The sequence below is a fragment of the Paralichthys olivaceus genome, chromosome 18 (assembly GCF_024713975.1).
Source record: "Paralichthys olivaceus isolate ysfri-2021 chromosome 18, ASM2471397v2, whole genome shotgun sequence".
Taxonomy (NCBI): Eukaryota; Metazoa; Chordata; class Actinopteri; order Pleuronectiformes; family Paralichthyidae; genus Paralichthys; species Paralichthys olivaceus.
Window position 1 is genome coordinate 6,891,271 of NC_091110.1, and position 13,990 is coordinate 6,905,260.

A 13,990-nucleotide genomic window follows, 5' to 3' on the forward strand; every position below is an offset into this window, starting at 1 on the left:
TCTGTGGCCTTCGAGAACAATGCATCACTCACGTTAATGCAGCTCTGAAAAAGTCAAAGCCTGTCAGGCTGCATATACGCACTGAGGAGCCACAATCACAGATGACAGAGATCTCTGATGGAGCGGAGATTGAAAGAATTACAAGCACTGTTCTCTTACAATTATATTGTGACGCAGATAACGTCTTTTTTCTTTTGTTAGCGCAGGCATTTAAGGTTCAATAGAGGTAATGCACCGGCAGAAGATAACTGCCGCTGTGCGTCAGTGCATGAGTGAGATACCAGCCAGTGGTCACATGAAGCAGAGCTCAACAGCAGCAGGTTAACCAGCAAGCAGTTCACTTCATATTCGGGGTTAACGCTCTCATCTTGCCGGCCGTGCCTCCTCCTGTATCTAGTATTCTTGTGAGACTGGAGAGGCCCTCTGAGGTGTAATTGCATGTTGACCCTGGAGGTTTGCGTGTGTGTCCGTGTGTTTGTGTCCTGGAGAAAGGTTGCTCACATAGTGGCAGTAATCGTTTTCTCACAGGTTTCAAGTGAGAAAAGCAGTGATCAAACCTGGGGTAAGTCATGGGATGTTGGAAGTTGGTGACAACGCCATTGGTGCATCAGTGGCTCACAGGCCATGTGTGCTTGGTTACAACAAACTGTATGGAAAGCCATTAAGGTCAGCATGCAGCTGAAATAAATGTGTGTATTTAATTATTATTACCTCTATGTGTGACTGTGTGTTGAATATATAGTAAACACACTCATGCAGACCAGTACCTGATCTTTGACTGTCACCAACCAGACTCCATTTAGACCTGGCATGAGTAAAAGCAGGTCTGACTGGGAGCTATGATGACCCAACAGAGGCTAAATACCTAAGTCACCAACCATTGGTGACTAAAGTGTTTCAGGTTTTGGGCTCTGATCATACCTTGTATTTTAATAGACCCTGACCCATGTGCATTTTTGGGGGCTGATGCCGATATTAGGAAGTTCAAAAATGTACAATACTGATATAACGGGCAATTTTCATATTTATTTAAAATGTTAATGAAGATGTAGTTATTAAACCCTTATGACAAAGAAACTTAATTGAGGCTTCATATTTTACAATGTAAACATAAGCTTTATAGCATATAAATATAAATAAAGCACAAATGCACTAAAGTATTTACAGGTAAGCATACAGATGAATGCACATTTTTTCTGCATTGCTTATTCTGTAGAATAAGAGTTTTCATATCGGTGCATGTCAGCAAACAAAAATCCTGATATGTCTTAGCTCTTATCATCCGATTATATCAGAAAATCGGCTATCAGTCGGGCTCTAACTCATACCATGTCATACCAGAGATGATTTTAAAAGTCACAAAACTTTTAAACTGATGAAAGTCAAATCTCCTGTTCGTTGTGAATGTGTCTATAAAAGTGCATTATTGCACTTTTGCAGCTATACATGTTTATGCTGCGGCTCAGAATATTTATGTTTTATTGATATTTGTCAGCTAGGTCACCTTGCCACACCCACACAGACACACACACACAGACTCAAACACAGTTTCCACTGGGACGCAGCTTAACATCCCTACTGACAAATCCTTACACACAATTTGTAGCTACAGGGCATAGAGCCTGACATCGAAGCTGTCAAGGTCAGAAGCAGAGAGACTTGTTCTATTTGGGTGTTGAGGCAGGTGATGTTTTAGACACAAACACACACACACACACAGACACAAACACACACACACACAGAGAGCTGCAGTTGTGACACAGCAGTCATTTTATTAACGGATTGAGCGAGGCCTCTGCGTTTCCAAACATAAAGTACGGAACAATCCAAAAACTGAGCTGCAAAATCAATAGTGACCACACACCCTGCAGTCATATATTGGAACACCAGTGGGGAACACAATAATCATAGCTAATGGAACAGTCACATGCTTTGTGTTGTAAATGTTGCTAATGTTGTGTCGACCTACTTCATTATGTAAGGCCCATCTTTATTCTAATGGAAGCAAAATAACTGAAACCATATTATATAATTTAACACATTTGCATTTCTTATTGAGTAAATTTAATTTGATTTGCTATTCATTTAATTGTTATTCATTATAAAACTGAATCAACATCTGAAGCTTCACAAAGGTTTTATTTATTGCAAAATACGTTTTTTTCTATGTTGTGTTGTTTGTTCTATGAAATATTGCGGGACACCTTTTCTGTGAACTCCCTCTCATCTTGTATCTCGCACCCCCCATCATTCTTCCTCCATATTGCAGTGTTTTGACTTCATCCCTTCTTCTTGCAGGTCTTTGGTAATAATTCTTCGAAATCTCTCAAATCTCTCAGAGGAAACCTGTTCAGAATCGCCTGTAAGGTTTCTGCAGCAGCATGTACAGTATCGTCCGTATCAAGGATGAAAAAGAGCCCTGTTCAGACCTGGGATTAACTTCCTTTCCAGGTGGTCGGATCACATGTGGAGAGTTTTTCGTATATCATACTCTGTTGGGTTCCTGTATAAATACCAGGTATGATCAGGGCCTAGATCCTGAGACATTCTATTTCTTCTTTAGTTCCCGACTGACTGTTGCAACTTAGGTATTTAACCTCTGTTGAGTCGTCATGGCTCCAATTCAGACCTGGTATTACTCAGTGATTCTGGTATTACTCATGTCAGGCAAGTCAAAGAGTAGGTACTGGTCCACATGACTGTATTTTCCAATTTGAGTCCCAAAATAATGATCTGCACTTGGCCTAGTGACTCTGACATCTGCCATTGCAATAGCATAACTTCACAAAGAGACATCAATGACCTACATAACTACTCCACACATCTTAAATACACGAGTAAGGACGCAAGAAACTTCTTGGAGACAGAAATGAAAGAGATGATATATCTTCAATGATCTAAGGCCAAGTCCAGTTGCACTCAAATCAACTTTTGGATAACCATGACCTGCTGACTGGAAACCCTCAGACATAAACAATATTTGTAACAGCTCAATATGTTGAGTGCTGCCATGGAGTAAAGAAAACCTTCAGATGAAGCCGCTGGTAAACTGCAAATTAATAAATATGTATCATATATATATTATTTATATATTATTTCTGCAAGTGGCCAAATTATGCACAAATCATTGACAGTCTCTCTTTCTACTCACAGTTCTTTGTAGAGCAGCTTTTTTTTAAAATTGTTGTATGGTTACAGTGCAGCACAAAGGCAGAAAGGCCCCACAGCTGAAGGAACGTACCACTGACGGGGGGCAGTGGCGGCTGTAACATGATTTGTCTGTGTCTGTGTCAGCGAGGCTAAATAAAGAAAGTATTGACAGTTTAACATCTAAAAATCATGTTGTAAATTATTCCTTTGTAAAGAAACAAATCAAATTCAATTGTATAAGTGCAAAGTGCTTTACAGACAATGTGTAAAAAAGATAGAGAGAGACTAGATAATAAAAACTTATAACCAACACTTACATTTTATGAAAAGAAAATAGAATAATAAAACTAACAATGATTCAAATAAATAGATCATGAAAAGATAACATTATAAATCACTACATAATTCAGACTTACTTGCTGAGTTTTTCATGTTAATGTTTAAACGTGTTTCAGCTCCTCTCAGATCCTCTGCAAGGCTGTTCCAGCGACTTAGAGCCTGATGGCATAAAGTAGCATTGCCAAATGTTTTGGTTGACTGAGCTGAATCTCCTATGTCTGCAGTGGTCGACACCGGCAGCCAATAATATCTGGCCTGCCATATCATCTGTTAATCTTTGACTTTAATTTCACCATATTAGACTGAAACAGACATGAATGACTTAAATGAAAAAAAAACAGCAGTTAAGTAAATCATTCAAACGTATGTAAGCGCCACAGGTGAAGAATGATGAAGTAAGTTTCATTGTGTGAAACATTTTTGACTATAAAATCATTGCAGATAAACCAGGTAGCATGAACACAAAGTTTTCTAACTTCACTCTGCAACATTGACTGTTAATGAAAAGCTCACAGTGTCCAGCACAAACCAAAAAAGTGACAGTATATTGTAGAACTGTCTGAGGGGGACTCATTAATGACATTAACACAGGACAAGAAAAACAGCCCATTCCAAACAGGCAGGTGCAGAAAGGGCACTGGACTAGTAAGATAAACCTCAAACCTAAACCATTTGAGCTAAACCATTTCCACCAACAAACACCTCAGTGAAGTAAAATGGCCAAATGGTATTAACAAGCAAATCACCAATCCATCTCACCCAACACTTGCTAATGGGCTTTTGCATTGGCATGATCTCATTAAGCTCCCTGTAATCTCTGCAGTAGATGAAGGCTACTTAACAAGCAGCCTTAAGCCCTTCAGCAGGCTTTCTGTCAACGACTGGGAGCCCATGGTTAGCGCAGACGGACACCCTGAACTGACAGACCGGAGCAGAGTGCGTGGAAGAATCGCCACAAGCACTACGAAGCTGATTGGGGCAGATTTACAGTCTGGCATATGACTGGGTGGAAAATAGGAAATGTGCCAATGGCTTGTTAGCTCCTGGCATGTACACACTGCAAACACACTATGTTTATATTTTTGGTGCTTTGGCAGCAGATGTCCCTTAGTACTGCTGCTCTATACTGACTAACTAAGGTTAATTGCTGAAATCTTCAGAGAGTGATTAATAGATCAGCCACATGAGATAGACTGGATTACACTGAGGAAAATGGCAGAGTAAGGATAGAAACACACGCACACACACACTCACATATACGCACGGAGTAGAAAAGATAAATAAATAAATGACCCAAGCTTTAAGACTAATAGAATCAGCTCCAAACGCCTCGCACCTCCTTTCATAGATTTAAAATAGATCAAAACAGACGGGCAGAGGGATCGCTTACAATTTGATTACATTGTTAAGAATATTGATGATAAGGTGACAATTTCAACAATGTCTGATGAAAGCACTCGTAAATCCAGAGCAGCCTGCAGAATGTTCTATCTTTAAAAAAAGGACCGCTTACATCTGTAGGTGAATGTTTTATAATCCTATCAGAAAGACAGATGTGCTCCGAATACAGCAACAGAAGGAGAAACACAATCATCCACAAACACACACTCCCTCTCCTTTGCATGCAAACACAATTTCTGCATTTACATGTAGTTCAGTAAAAAAAAGATTATTCCTGGCTTTCAGCGGTAACCTGATTTCGTAAACGTTGTATAAACCGGAAACCCGGTTTACTTTATTGGGTTAAGGGATTAGGAGGAACAGGTTAACACAGCTAGATTTCTGCTGAGGGTTTCGAAACTTGTTTTTAACACCTGTGCATGGGCATGACAAAGACCCAGTGCAGGGGACGATACTGGCAGCAGTGAGGCAGGATAAAAAGAAAGATTACAGCTGATAGGAGAATACCTTTTTCCAAATTAATCACTTCAGCAGCAACAGAAAAAATGGCGACCATTCCACAAAAACTGGATCAAGGCTGCATCCAAAGATTTTTAGTTCTGGATGGAATGATGCTGGCAACCACGTTCACTTCCTTATCAGTCACGATACATCCTTCCCTGAGTTTTAGTCGCCTATCACGTGACCCTTATTAGGAAGAAATCTTATTAGCCTTGACTACCTGTCGTAAATGCAACATGGATGACACAAGCCCTGCTGTTGTAACAATGCCAATTATGGAGCAGTGATATGTTTGCATTTGTAATTTTCACCGTATAATTACACTATGCAATGTATTTACCACTATTTGTACATAGTTATTACCTGACATGTACAGTCCTCCATTGTCAATGTGTGGAATATCTGATAAAACTCTGTTTCTATTGTCGCACAATACATTTTAATCCATCAACTTTCTGCACTTTAGCCTTTTGGTAAAGTCTAATATGTTAACACATTTCTGTTGTTTTGGGGCTCCATAAAATTGATCAGATAATTTGCTGTTTGTCTTTTTTATTTTGTTTTTGGGAATAAACTCAAATCACCTCCAAAAACGCTCAAGGTCCCACATCGCTAGGTTTGTTTACGATTATGGACGGCAATATTCAGACTATTGACCTTCCTGAATAAGACATTACTCAGATTATAGTGTTTACATGAGTTGCTATGTCTTAAATCAAAGTATGACCATATTCAGGTTAAAGCCATCAGAAATGGCTTTTCTCACGGTAGTGTCTTATTCAGACAGATATAGTGTCCATGTAAATGTGTTAAGTTGTTAATATCAATCATTGTGCAAGTTAGAACAGAGCATTCATGGCCCAGTGTTTGTAAATGGTCATGAAGATTATTTTCAACAAAGGGCGTAGGAGTAATCTGATCATCTACCATATACTGTATGGTAAAAACATGCATTTTTCCTTTGCTTGTATATGTAGTGAATAACACAGTAAGCTTTTAGTTTGTGGGGAAAAAATTCAATTGGATATAAAACTTCTAATAGCAGTGATATTGCATTGATTCGTGTCAGGCTCAAATGGGAGAGAGGAAATATAAAATCCGTGGATGTTCCTATAGCAGCAGCCCTCACACACTGTCTAACCTTTCCTCACATAGCCGCCACCCCAGCCCCAGCTAATGGCACTAATATCCTTAGGACATGTCTGACACTACCTGTGGTAATGTGACCAGCAGACAGCTCATTCTCTCTTTCAGCAGCACAATACAGTGTCCACTCATTCCAGTTAATGAGGGTAACAAAATAACACATCAGCCTCCTTATCCCTGCAGAGAGAATAACAGTATGAGTAAACTTACAGTTCAGTAAACTGAACATAGGAAAAAAGAATTATGCTTTGAACAAAAGTTAGATTGTACTCAGAAGTTTTCAATTTCCCTTCCTTACAAAGCATTTACAGATAAGACACAAGTACAAAAACATCCATCCCGGATTTGTCTTTTTTTTTTTTTTTCTCCAAACCAATAAACTAACAGAAATGAAATATTGAAGAAGCCCCACAACAGAGACAGATACTGAAAAAGCCCAGACCGTACACTCTGAAATGCTCAAAAAGCCACTTAAAGCCTCTAAAGCAGTGATACAACATGCACACAATCGTACATTCAATCTCAAACTTTTACATTTCAGTTCTTAGCTGAATTGTATATTTGAGAGTGATTGCGGTTCTTCTGATAAAAGCACCATTTGATAACGCGACTGCACGCGCTGCACTCGGATGTATCTACTCTCGTTCATTATTTATGCCGCGGTCATTTTTAGTCCCGTCCTTTTAACAAATAAAATAGTAATAATAGAAAACATTACCCTAAGCTGTATGGCTGCATTTAAATGGCATTTGGAATCTCTCAGTGCTAAAAGAGGGAGAGCACATGCCCAAAGGATTACTTCATCTCAGAAAGGGACGCTCGTGTGTGCGTGCGTTTGTGTGTGTGTAAACAGTATATCTGTAAGTCTGGTAGCAACCATTAAACACAGCATGAACACACATTTAAAGAATTTAGTACTCTATGCCTATTTTGTAACATCCAACTGTTCCTGTAAAGGTATAGGTGGAACATGCGGTACATTTGTATTTGTATTTGTGTGTATTAAACGCCTCGGGCCGAGTAATGACAGCTCTTTTCTTTTATGTCCTTTCCTCTCTCATCCCTCCAGCGTCCAGACACTCTGCAGGGCGCGAGTTATGACAGTGGAGAAATACTGACCAATTTCCTCCGACAACTGTCCACATCAACCTGTTATAATGTCTCCTCTCTTCTAATGTATATTGTTACTTCAAGTCTCGGTAGCTTTAGTCGCAATTTCCATTTGAGTCTTGGTGATTTGTTATTGTTCCATTAAGATATAAAGAAAGGCTAAGCAACATTTACTTAACAGCAGACCCTGTAGAATTCACCCTGTTTCTTGATGTCCATTCTACTCCTACTAATACTCTCGAAGGGTTATTGCATTTCTGGGCGGTCAGAAACGGAGACTTTTGTAAACAATGTTGCAAAAAGCCAAATTCTCTTCCTGTATGCGTCTTATCGATTACTATGTATCCTTCCTGGATTCGTCACATATTTAACGGAAATAGCCTCATTGAGGTTGCCTCAACAACCACAATAACAAATGTTGGTGGGAACAGTTCCACCCTGTCGCTGGTCCAAATAAAGAAATCCCTGGTTGTTACTTTTGCAGCATTTTCTGCAGCTAAGCAAGCAGCTGCAGAGGAGACTATCTGAATGTTCATGTTAATGATAATATTTCCAGGTATTTCGTGGATAATTTCTGACATAGACTTAAAATGCTGATTTTGATGAAGGCGTGGGCCAATTGTTACCCCTCAAAAGACTAATATGTTTCCCTCAGCTCTCACAGTGGAATATCATCTGTGATAGTATATATATATATATCTAGTGATGGACAGCATCTTAAACTGGAGTTAGATCCAGCAAGTTATGTTACAGTGGTGCGAGAGCAAAGATCCATTACAAAGTTCACTGCAAAGTCATTAAGAACAGAGAGGAAACCTTTCAGTCCCAATGGAGTTGGGTGTGTTTGTTAGAGTGACGGTACATTCGGTTTGGGAAGCCAAGGATCATTAAGAATATATATCAGTCAGCCATTTTTCAGCTCAGTGAGTGGGGTGACACAGTTTTGGTCAAGTGATTGAGGGGACATGAACATGAATGCTTGGACTAAAAGCTAAAAAGAATAAATCATCCCTAGTGGCTGCAGAAGCTGCTGTTGCTGGTCAGTGTTACTTTAAATACATGTCTTATCTGGGACACTAAAATGTAAAATAACAGGATCCCAATTCGAACAGAGTCATAAAGTCAGCAGCTGTGCTCATTTAAATCAGCGACCAGCATCTATCTAAAGTTTATGATAACATTAGCCATACATACGCGGCTGGACCAGAGGTGCTGTGGCAAAACACCACAGGTTGAGGAATTATGCATTAACTTACGGATTCAGATTTCAATTATCAGAGGTCGACTACCTTATTTCTTTTCATGAAGGGTGGACCACCAATTGTTTGTGTTGGATCATGTTAACACTCATTCAACCCACTTCAGCTCTACCCAGGATTCCCTGGCTCCAGCAGAAGCTGTGCAACCACTCAATCTCTATATTTGACATCATGCAATGGTATTTATTGTTCTTGCTTTCATATAATGCTCTGTTCCATGAATCAAACACTATAAATAGGCATTATGGGTAATCTAGAATACTTCAAGTGCCTGTACAAAGAATCTGGCACTGCCTTCGGTAGAGAGTTTGTTAGAAACCTCCTTTAGTCTGGCTTCTTCACATGAAAACGGGGAAAAATAGACGCACATTTATTATGATCTATGAGTCATTATTCCTTCGAGGATGTTGTTTCCTATGTTCATGTGATTCTGGAGATGTCAGCAGCACTCAGTGCAAACACCTCGTATTCTGCATTACCGCTGTATCCATACAGCCGAGGACATTTTAGGCTACTATAAGCAGGAGACATTACTGTAGATTTATCCCTCCTGTCTACGATGCCTCAAAGCTACTGCAGCCGTACATTTTTTGCTCCTTTCTCTCGCTGAAAGAAGCTGACAGGTGCGGTACACATCATCTCTTTTTCTCTCTGAACCCAGAGGGAAACAGTTCTACCTCACAACTTAAGGCATTCAGCAAAAACGATTGATAAGGCAGCATTGTGATTTATGTAGAACAATGGCATTGAGTAATTTACAGTATGGAAGATTGGCGAAATCTTCTGCCTGGGCATCTGATGCAGTACCTGCCTGTTTTATGGTCCTGTGTTATTGCTCTGGAGCTACTTCAGAATTATTTCTCCCCCCTGGCTGTTCTACCTGCTAGTGCTATCCGACCTCTACAGCTCATCCAGAATGCAGCAGCTCGACTGGTCTTTAACCAACCTAAGTTTAGTCACACTACTTTGCTCCTTTGCTCCCTTGACTGGTTACTAGTGGCTGCCCACATCTATTTCAAAACACTAGTACTCGCGTACCGTGCTATGAACGGATCGGTCAGCCAGTCTTCATCCAGGATATGGTTAAACCTTACACCCAAGCCCGTCCACTCTGCTCTACATCTGCCAATTGGCTTGTTGTTCCCTCACTGCGAGCTAACCACTCAGAAAAAATCTCGACTGTTTGCTGTCCTGGCTTCTTAGTGGCAGAATGAGCTCCCCATTGACATGCACTTACTTTGTAGGTACTTGATTCTTGTTGTTCTGGGTTTTTACCCTCATGGCTGAATGCATTTTTTGTCAGTTGCTTTGGCTAAAAGCATCAAATAAATAAAATCTAATGTAATGTCCTTGTCATAAGTGGGTCCTTCTCAAACAGTTCTACGATATACTGTCACTTTGTATTGTTTGTGCAGAGCTTTTTTTAAACAGTCTATGGTGCAGAGTGAATAAGAAGCTGTTTTCATCCTACCTGGTTACCAATGATCTTTACCTGCATTGTCATCCACTTGTAGACCACTGCTGTATTTTATCCAAGGACATAGAAGAGGACAACTTGGTCCCTGCTGACTGGTTGCATGCTGCCCCACCCCCACTGACAGCTTTATTTCATTTTTATGAGTATTGAACGAATCACACAAATCGCAAAAAACTTGGCACTGCACTTTATCAGGCAATTTATCAATACACATGTCAATTCTGAAGCCGATTATATCAACGATTTACGAGACGGACATTTGTAGAATTACCTGGTAGATATTGCACAATTTTATGCAGAGATGACATGACTTTAAGAGCCACATTTCTTATTCATAAAGTGAGAAACAGTGGTGTTTGTGGGTGGTTGTGTTGGGTTGGTTGGATTTGTGCATCATGTAGAGAACTTATGTAAAACAGCTACTTTTATACAGTAAAGCATGGACACAACCTAACAAACCCTTGCTGGGCTGATCATACAGAATGTCCACATCTCATCATGTGCTGTTTCCAAATTCACAGGAGACGTGAACAGACGTCTCCTAAAGGTCATCACTGACTGATGCTACAGTTCTGCTGATTGACATCTCAATCCAGTCACTTCTTGTCACTATGGTTTATGGCAGTTGCATTTTCCCCCCAGGCTCCCTATGGGCTATTTTCTTCACTGCAAATACTGAAGGAAACTCAGATTTTATTGCAGGCTATATGTGAAATAAGGCGTCGCAGACAATGGAAAAATGAACTTGCTGTTCCCTATTATGTCTCACTTTCTCCCTACACCTCAGATCTTTTCTTTGTCTCCTGCTCTCTCCTCTGTTCCCTCCTCCTTCTTCCTCTCCGTCTAAGTAACCTCCTCATCTCTCAGTCTGTCTGCAGCAGTCTGCCGCAACAAACCTGTGCCGTGTTGAAGTATGCTAATGAGGTAGCAGCATATGGCTCATTCCTTATTTAAGCTCAGCCATCACACAGACAGTAAGCCACTCAACTCACCGAGCATCCTGTCTCCCTACCTGCCCCCGCTGGATCGCACCACGCTGATCTCTTAATGAGGCTCAAGCGTTATCACAATCAGCTCAACGCACCTGGCAGGATCAGTAACTACTGCTTTATCACTTCAATCTGGGCTACTATGTAAATCCTGTTGCAGAACAATATGCAGAGAGCGCTTACTTAACACGGCGCATTGTATGAAAAGAGGTGGAAACTGATATGACTCGCAAACTGCGTGTGTGCGCACACACTCTGGCAGAGACATTAATTCATGCATACACAGACACACACACACACACACATTTACCCACTGACAGGCTGGTATGTAACCCTCTTCCATCATGCTGTTGTAAGCACTCTGTCACTGTGACAGTCCTGCTTTATTTGGTGATAGGAGGGTACGACCTTGCCTATCTCGCGCAGTTAGTCACGGATTTACAAGTGCACACACATACGCGCACAAATCACTGTCATGCCAATGTAACGGCGACTTAGGCTGAGGTTTGATACGCACCGTATGTGTTTGTGGTGGAAGTGAATGAAAAATGGGAGCGTCAAACCACTCGAGGATATATCCCTCAAGTTGCTTTTAGAGCTTTTCTTTTTGGTTTTCATTACTATCATTATACCACAATGTATGTTATTATCATAAGCATTAATGGTAGAACTTAAAACAGAGTGGAAGGATAATAATGTCTTAATTGAGAAGAAACTCATAATATTAAAATAATGAAGTTGTAATTGATAAGAAAATTAACATATTAAAAGCATAAAGACCTAATTGAGAGGAAACTCATTATTTTACAAGTTCTTCTTCTGATAATATGAAAAAAAAATTCGATTTTACAAGATATTTTGAGAGAAAAGTTATTATTTTACCAGCATAAGGTCAGAATATTGCGAGAACAGGGCAGGCAACAAGCAGATCTGGTGATATCCCCCTAATCACATGACACATAGCTTAAAACGTCAACATGGCCCTGCTACTCCATCAGAAAATCTACTTCAGCACAGCAAAAATTACACAAATACATTTGAACATGTGCGGCAGCCGCATATTACAAGAAAATATAAAAGCAGGTTTTAAAAATGATCACATTCACACCTCTAATAAGCAAGCGAGGAAAACTCATCATGTGAGGAAGTTTTAAAATATCCATCAAATCTTGGTGAAGAAAACAACATCCCACCCACCACCAGAAAGAGGATACCACACTAAATCCAGTAACTAAAGTAAGTCGATTTATCTTTTCTGGTAAAGCAGGTGTAACACTTTTTATGCAGCCTGAACCACATTGCACGACACGAAGAAGCTTATCATTTACATAGGAGTTCATTGTGTAAAATTCTGCATATCCATCCTTGAATAAATTAGGACAGATCCAAAAATGAGCCCTTGGATGCTTCGCTAAGATGTGTCACAACCTGTAAAAAGAAAAAAAGAGCTGTGATGGATTCATGTAGCTGGAATCTGAATCTCTTAAGTGTTACAAGGCCTTAGTTCTCTGTTTAGAACTGCTCTGCTTTCCCTGAGGGCTGCGACGGTACACTTCAGAACAAAGGGAAATAAATGGCTAAAACTAGTAAGATGGTGTGTGTGTGTGTGTGTGTCTGTGTTAAATACATCTAAACCACACACTTCCAAATATAACTTCAAACAGCTCTGTGTCAATGTTTGTTCACCTCGCTGTCTCTCATTCCCAAAAGACACAACACTTCCCACTATACAGTCTCCCTCAGACAACTGTGTTTGCCTTAGTGAGGCCAGACAAGTCACATATGTTTGATTAAGGAGAAAAATACACACACACACACACATTAAGAGATGCTAATATTTGTATCCATGTTCCCTCTATGTTTCTGTTTTAGGAAAACAAAATCCTCTCAAAACATTATTACACAAAGACGAGAACTTGAGGCCTACAAAACCAAAACATAACCAGGTCAAACTTCTGTAAACTATAATGACAACAGTTTCTTCCTATGAGCTTGAGGCACAGTGACACATTTCACGAGTAAAAAATAAAAGAAGCTGTATTTTCATGAGACAGCTTTGCAGTTTGTCTGTGTCTTTATAGCCCATCTTTTTATTAGGTATTATATCTCAGCATTAGAAAATATATCATCTATATAAAATGAGGACCAGAGGACCCACCTCGATCTCTATTGGTGCTTTTGAGACTGAAGGAATTCTTTTTTATAATCATCACCATCATTTTCTTCTGCCTCTTCGATTTAAAATTTTGAGGGTCAAAACGTGTGTGGCGGGAAACTTTTATGGTTCTAGATCATGGACGTGTCAATAATAGCGTCACTCAGGCAAACGAAGCAGCACACTTGGCATGTGTCACATATATTTGTGAAACTGGGTACGGACCTGTTGCATGTCCAGATATACAAAAAAGCCTTTTGGGACCACAGCCCTAACCCATCAGGAAGTTGGCCTCTGGGTAGTCTAGGACCAGGGTCCTGCTTGACATGCACAAGGCGTGAGTGCTCATTCAATGCTGCTTGCAGATTTAATTTAGTTATAATATAGGATCAGTTGTCCAATAAGATCTTACAACAGCTTTTGATTCTCAACCTCCGCCATTATGACTCCAATAACCTTTTGT

At 40.0% G+C, this 13,990-nt stretch overlaps 1 protein-coding gene across 2 annotated transcripts in view; it reads right to left on the minus strand.

The window, feature by feature from the left end:
• fibcd1b (fibrinogen C domain containing 1b) overlaps window positions 1–13,990 on the minus strand; it is a 111,649-nt gene that overhangs the window by 44,698 nt on the left and 52,961 nt on the right. The gene's annotated exons all lie outside the window — the stretch shown is intronic.